Raw genomic sequence first — 7980 nt, forward strand, 5'->3', positions numbered from 1 at the left:
AAACCCACGGTGCTCGCTCCCACTGGCGTCAAACAGTCCTTAATGAAACACACACACACACACGCATGCATGCAGGAGAGGGAAGGAGGCCATAGACGTTCCCGTGGGGAATCGGAGTTCGCTCCGGTGCCGGATGGGATTTTATCGGCTCCAGATGCCAGCCCAGAGAAGACAAGGAACATCCGATGTTACGAGCGGGACGCATCAGAATGATGAAGCACATCTGGAGCACAAATAATGCAATCAGCTCGGGTCACCGGTCGTCGGGTAAACCCACCATCCCGTGATGTCACCGCTCCCGGCGACAGGCCGACCGATCCAGACCGGAGCGTTCTGGAATATCCTTTCAGCGGGTGAAGGGTGAAGACATGGGGGAGCGGAGGAAGATGAAATGTGAGGGACTGCCTGTTGAAATCTGAGCCCTGCAGATGGGCTCTGATGTGTCGTCCCCCCCGTCCCCCCCCCTCGCTCGACAAATCAGTTCTGCAGCCCCGCTTTGAATGACTTCATAGGAAGCGTTCGGGTCAGGGACATATAATAGCCAAACACACGTCGTGCTGTATGTTCCTCACACACACACGCACGCACACACACACACACACACACACACACACACACACACACACACACACACGGAGAGACACAGGAACTCTATTTGCAACCCCTTTAAATATTCAGCACCTGCCGTGTTTTCTGTACGACTTTGATCAGCCACAGATTCGACTCTGTCCCTTTCATCTCTGAACTTCAAACCAGCGTATGGAAAACCTGGACCACAAAACCTGCTCTGGTTCCGACAAGCTCGCGGCACCGAGCTCTGGTTCCGACAAGCTCGCGGCACCGAGCGGATCTTTGCCTCGTGTATCAATCAGGAAGTGCATCTCCTTGTTATTCCAGCTCCTGCATCGACGGCCCAATCGCTCCCGATAAGTCCTCGCTCGGAATTTAAAAAAGGTGTGATTGGGGGGGGGGGGGTTAGTTCGACAACCCCCCCCCCCCCCCCCCCAAAAAACAACTTCTTGGCTGGCTTCAGGCATCACTTCAGGCGCACATTAAGCCAACGCAATTACTAACATGGATAAGTCTGCAGGCCAACAAGGACGACAGGAAAACTTTCCAGAGCGCTGAATTCAATTTTCAGGTTTGCTCCCAGACCCCCCCCCCCCCCCACCCCCACCCCCCCTCTGTCAATACCTGCGACTTTTTAGGAATGGAGCCAAGTGAATTCTTTGAAGCCTGCATTAATCAGCAGCGCCATTAAATATTCACAGCCACATCATCCTGAAGTCAATAAGGCTGGAGGACAGTTGTTTTAGCAAACTTGAGTCAACTCTAGGTGCCCCCCCCAACCCCCCCCCCCCCGCCAAACCAACACCACCCAAAGGGCCTAAACTAATCTGTGCAACAAATAACTACAGAAAACAAAGCAGCAGGGCGTCACAGCGCGGGATCCGCCTTCATCCGAGCACGCTGTCCCGCACGCATCGGTGCACGGCCCGTGGATTTACCACGGACTGCAGTGCGATTATCGGCGGGGGGGGGGGGGGGGGTTAGGGTTAGGGTCTGGTTCGACATAAATAACGCAAAGGTGCGTTTGGAGTCCGGGCCTGCATTGCGCGTTCCCCCTCTGCGCGGCGGGGCGCGCGTAACGCGCGCCTGGCGAGGACCTCTGTGCCGGTGCGTGCATGGATGAGAATGACGCACGGAGCCTTTTGACAGAAGCCAAAAGTTGACGACAGTCGACCGAAGCGCGCTTCTCGTGAAACATGCATAAAATAAGTTCCGATTCAAACTCATCTCCAAAAACCAATTTACGCGTCGGAGCTGTTCCAACGTTTAGTCGATAGAAATAGATTTCCGCTCCACCGGCGATTTCATGACATTTCAAAGGCTACTGGGGGAGAGGGGGGGGGGGGGGTAGCTCTTATATAAACGGCACAACTATTACGCATAGGTCATCCGTGTGCGAGCCGCCTCATCCCGGCTCGGACCGTTGAAAATCGACGACAAACGCACCGGGAGAAGTCGCCGGTCCCGAATGCGCCACGAACGAGACGGGAATACTAGCCGAAGGCGAAGCGACGCTCACCTGACGGGGAAGTTTATTCAGGGACGAGATCTGTCGTCAAGGCGCACGCCGGAGCCGAGCGTATCCGCGCACTGCAGCTCGCGTTGTTCCACCGCAACTGCGCGTCTCAGCCGCGCCGCATCACTTCTCGCTGTGGATGTCAGGGAGGCTGAGAGGCTGCGGGGACGCAACCCTCCCATTGGCTGCCATTCACAAGTCCCCAGAAGAGCAGGGCAGGGAAAAAAAAGAGGAGACTGATGACACAAACAAGAGGGAGGCGCTCCGCGGGGGGGGGGGGCGCTCAAGTGTAATAATACCGGGGCCAAACGTTATTCTAAGCCCCCGATTACTAGTGTGGGTTTGAGTCAATCAATAAACTGTTATTTCTGCTCCAGTCCACGCGTGGATGCAGAGGCGAACCCAATCTGAGCATCTCTGCGTGAGGGGAACGTTTCAACGTGTGTGTGTGTGTGTGTGTGTGGGGGGGGGGGGGGTTAGAATGAATGAAAAATCACATTCTGAGAAATCTCCACGTGACTCACATTCATATAGGAACGTTGTTTTTTTTAAGGTGGATTTAAAACGTCATGATTCAAACTGATGCATCCTGATGCTTACTGATGGCATCTGCAGGCTAACGCTACATGTAGCATGTCTGCCACCTAATGCACGATGCAGCTAACAGTGCTGCTTTGTTATGAATGGTGCCCTCCTCTTCATCGTGGACCTGGTGACCCTCCTCTTCATCGTCCAGATCCACCGGCTTCATAAATGGATCTGCTTCTTTAGCCTCATAAATATCAGCAGAGTCATCAGCCGCCGTCGCCACTGGCCTTTGAACCCCACAGGAGTCGACGTCCGAAAGACGTTTCCGACTGTTTGAATGTTCGCATTTCATTTGGATCAGATCCAGCGCGGAGTCAGGAATCAATATTACATTTTAACATTAAAACCACATTTACAGATTCACGGTGTCGATCCAGTTAGGAGGGGAACGAGCTGCTCGGCGGAGGTCTGCGCTCTCCGAGTGCTTTTCTCGTTAATAATAATTTCACAAACAAAGGCGAGTTAAAACGCCTTCACACCTTTACCTCGACCGGGGTCGGATTTCAGCCCATGCAGCGCTTCGTTTGCAGCTGATTAGACTTCCTTAAAGCCGCTGTTTTGTGGCGTGGCTGTGATTTTCAAGCGAGACCTTCTGTACCTGCACAAGCGAGATCTGTTCTACATCGTCTATTGATGTGCAGAGCCGCTAATGATGCTCGATGCCGCTCGGAGAAGGATAGAAAGGAAATCTGATTCCTGACTGAGCCCTAAACTGGGAGGGTTTTAGAGTAATCAAACTAATGCTCCATGCAGCGCCCTGCTTTGACCAGATTACACACTGTAATCTGTTATATTCTGTTTGCATGTGCACATACGCGTTTAACACACTCTGGTACCTCCTCTCAGAGCTGCGGATACAACAACACAGACAAAGGGTTAGCCGAGGATGCTAATGGAGCAGGGAGGCTGTTTTGCTCTCCTAATTTAAGTGAAACTAATGAAGCTGCATGCATCAGGAGGAAACACAACCATTAGTTAGCCTAAAATAGCATTCCTAGTCTTCTGCATAGCTCAGTTTAGCTTCACACGATGCAAACAACTTTATGCACAGAGTTATATGTAGTTTCTGCACAAGCTCATCCACGACAAGTTCAGTATTCTGTCCATGTTGTATGACTTTATATCGTCTCCATGACGATGCGTTGAAAGACGGCACCAATAAACAGTTTCAGATACTTTAAGGTCGAGCATCTGATGCATTTAATGAAGATGTGGTGAAGTTCATGCAGTTTAAACTAAATTATGATGATGTATAGTTTTAAAAACAGAGCGTGGAGTATCATAATGCCTATTTAATTATCTCATAATAACCAATTAATGACGCATGTGTGATTCACAACCATTTAGCCAGCATTGACCTTTTGAAAGAATCCCATTTAGCTTCAGTGCAGAAAACCATATCGGATGTTTGTTTTTTTTAGCACCCAAGTGTTAGATCATGTCATCACAAATGTATAAAACCAGAGTCCATCGGCCAATCAGTAATTAAGTTGTGATGTCGTAAAGTCAGCGCAGACAATTAGATACGGGAATTATAATCAGGAGTAAATAAAGTAGTTTTTGTTTTAAAGATAACGAGATAATTAAATTGTGATATTAAAATAAAAGTAGTGCAATTAAAATGAGCAATTAGCTGCTAACCGCTAAACATGACTCCTAAACATGACTTGAGTTTATTAAAACAAGGATTCCACAAAATCAAATGCAAAAGTCGCCTCTTTAATATACCTTCTATGTCTTGCAATTTTAAAATAGCGAAACATTACCCATGAATATATATAAATCTACTAAAAACAAAAAATAAAGTGCAACGTGGAGATGAAGGGGCGGTCTGCAGGCATTTATGGTTTTATAGCTTCCATTTTGTCCCTTTTTTCCCAGCCAGAGACCCCCCGCTGTGCACGCGCTACCACCCATGCAGTGTTTGTGTCATGATGACCACTGGCTGCTGTTAGATGCACGAGTTTAATCCCTGGAAGTGCTCCAAGCATCCACTTTGCCGCTGCCCTGTCCTCTCAACCAAACATCAAACTCTTGCCTATAGCGCAGAACGCAGTGAGCCAAGGGGATGTCTGCATTTGGCATCGTGTTCCATCAGGAGATCAGCCTGGGATGAATAACCGCTGCCCTTGACTGCATCATTGCTACTCAATGAGCTTACATCGCCTCAGTATTTTGTGCAGTTTATTTAACAGCCTGCTCCTGTAAACATATCAAAACGGGGAAAGTGGAGTGCAGATTTGTCCTGATGCGCCATATGCAGCACTTGTTAAAACGGAACGTGGACATGCACTTTCTCCATGTTGCAATTAGTGCATGTTGTATCTTTAGCAATTTAAGGCAAAGAAATGGCACTCCTGCTGTAAAATATATATATATATATATATATATATATATATATATTGTATGATGTGTCTTGCAGTAGACTAGATCAGAAAGCACACAGATTCATCCTCATGCACCATGCCTTACTTTGCAGAAAAATGACATTTATGGGGCATGGAGTTAGACAGGAGACGCAGAGGGCAACCTCAGAACAAATTTGTACCCCTATTATTCCTGACAGCTGAGATGCCTTTTAGATTTCTCAGAGAGAGGAAATGTTCCGAGTTTCAGATCTGCACATCCAACCTCGTTTGAGCTCGTCTTGTCTTACATTGGCTGCTGTTAGATGCACTTCCTTATAAGGTTCTGGACTTCCTGACGAACAGGCCGCAGACTGTGAGAATCCGCAACATCTCCTCCGCCCCCATCATCCTCAACACCGGCTCCCCTCAAGGATGCGTTCTGAGCCCTCTGCTGTTCACCCTGCTGACGTATGACTGCAAAGCCAAGTACCCGAGCAGTCATATCGTCAAGTTCGCAGACGACACAGCAGTGGTGGGACGCATCCTCAACAACGACGAGTCGGAGTACATGCAGGAGGTGGAACATCTGGTGCGGTGGTGCAGAGATAATAACCTCTGCATCAATGTGAAGAAAACAAAGGAGATGATTGTGGATTACAGGAAAGGAGGCTACACCCCCCCTCCCCTCCACATCGGAGGAGCGGCTGTCGAGGTGGTCCAGAGCATCAGGTACCTGGGCGTGCACATCGCTAGCGACCTGACATGGAGGACTAACTCAGCCGCCTTAGTGAAGAAGGCCCACCAGCGCCTCTACTTTCTGAGGAGGCTGAGGCGAGCAGGTATGGGCTCCCCTGTCCTTGCGTCCTTCTACAGGTGTGCGGTGGAGAGTGTCCTCTCATCCTGCATCACGGTGTGGTACGGCAGCTGCTCTGCTGCAGACAGGAAGGCCCTGCAGCGGGTGGTTAAATCGGCCCAAAGGACTTCGGAGAGCAGCCTACCCACCGTGAGTGACATTTACAGCAGGAGGTGCAGGAAAAAGGCAACCTGCATCATGAAGGACCCCACCCACCCTGCACACGGACTATTTTCCCCCCTCCCATCTGGGAGGAGGCTGCGCAGCATCAGGGCCAGGACCACCAGGTTCAAAAACAGTTTCTTCCCTGATGCTGTGAGGGTTGTGAACAGAGGATAACTCGGAGGCCAAATGCACTGCTTCCGTGTTGGACCCAAACGGGGATCGTGCAATCACTGTCACTTTGTGCAATCACTGTCACTTTGCCACTTGTCACTTTTTAATTTTGTGTATATATTTACTTTTAGTTGAATGAATGTGTGTTGCGCGCCTCGAGCTGGGACCTGAGTGCTGTTTTTCGTTTGTGCATGAGAGTGTATGAATGACATTAAAGATTTCTTGATTTCTTGATTTCTTGATTTCTTGATTTCATTATATTGTGGATAGACATATATATATATATATATATATAATATGATATAAGATGTTTGTGTTTACACAAATGGGTTATTATGAATGTAAAAGCAGTGATTAAGTAACGTGCTAACAAATGCCTTCATTGTTTACGGCTCCGTGAGTTCACTGGAGTTTTATCTCGGGGTGTCTCAGAATGAGCCAAATAAAGTATATTGTATTATACATAAAGTGACTTTGGTCGCGGTAATGAAGGATAGCACTACGCGCGCTAAGCTAAGTCTGTCATTCCAGGGCGTTACCATGGATTTATTGACAATGTGAGATAATATAGAAAATATTCAGTGTCATAATTCACACATATTAGCATTTTTGCTCCGTTCTTACATCCTGCGCAGAATTTATACACAGTTTCTGGAGTTAAATTAAAGAGAAAGCGCATCAAGATGTCATTAAAATATTTACAAGACTCACATTTAGCATTACAACGTATTTAGCACTATGGAGACCCATTGCGCTTTGATTGCATTGGCTTGTTTTATGACGCGTTTAATCTGACGGGCGAGACAGAGACCTCTGCTGTGGCACAAACCCCAAAAAGGAAATCGATAGGTCTCGTTTTAGACACGCAGCCCTATAAACAATGCTAGGAAGGAGATCAATACGCTACAGCAAAGTGAACAAGGGAGCACAGAGGAGTCGGGCGCCCGAGCACGTGCCATAACAGATATCATAGCCGTTTTTTAAAAGAATATCAGATACGCCGCCGTTCCGAGAAGTGAAGATAAGTTTTTATCAACAGTTTCCCGACTCCCAAGAGAAATAAATACAGCAAAATGTTTAGCTCTTTCAACTCGAAGGAGGCATAAATATTCACTCTGTCGCAAATAATGCGCCGGTTCCTGCGTGAGCTGGAAGTCTGCCTACAGCCGACAACATCTCTTCTGTCATTTCCAGCTGAGATAAAGCAACACTTAAACTAGAGAAGCAATTCCGTCTTGGGCTTGAAAACAAGCAACAGTACAATGACTAATTACAGCTGGAGGCCTTTCTTGAATCGGCCTCCTGTTTTGAGGAGCTCACACTCAAAACAGCTGATGGTCACAAGCCTTCCACAGGGGTTGGACCTTCATGTTGCCGTGACACTGTTATGGGATGCATTTCTCTTGACTGCTGAGAAAGACAGTCCAGATTTGGAAAATAACACATGCTAACCAGAAAAATGTGGAAACACTGACAAGCTGAGAGTCGGTGCAGATGGTGGATTAAGTCGAGATAAACTAGCGCGACAAAATCTCATTTTGTCTCAACGCGTATGAAATGTAGCTCCAAACCTTTTCCAGGTGTTGCATTTCTGCCAAGTGTAAAAGAATATGATTCAAATATACATGAAACCGAGCTTGACCTACTTCGGATTTATCCGTCTCAACAGAGTCATCAGCCGCCGCCGCCAGTTCATGAAATGCACTGGAGTCAAAGGGATAAGTACGTTTACTTAATGTTTCCTGTGTTTCAACGCCAACAAAAACAAC

Source organism: Brachionichthys hirsutus, chromosome 14 (genome assembly GCF_040956055.1).
Source record: "Brachionichthys hirsutus isolate HB-005 chromosome 14, CSIRO-AGI_Bhir_v1, whole genome shotgun sequence".
Lineage (NCBI taxonomy): Eukaryota > Metazoa > Chordata > Actinopteri > Lophiiformes > Brachionichthyidae > Brachionichthys > Brachionichthys hirsutus.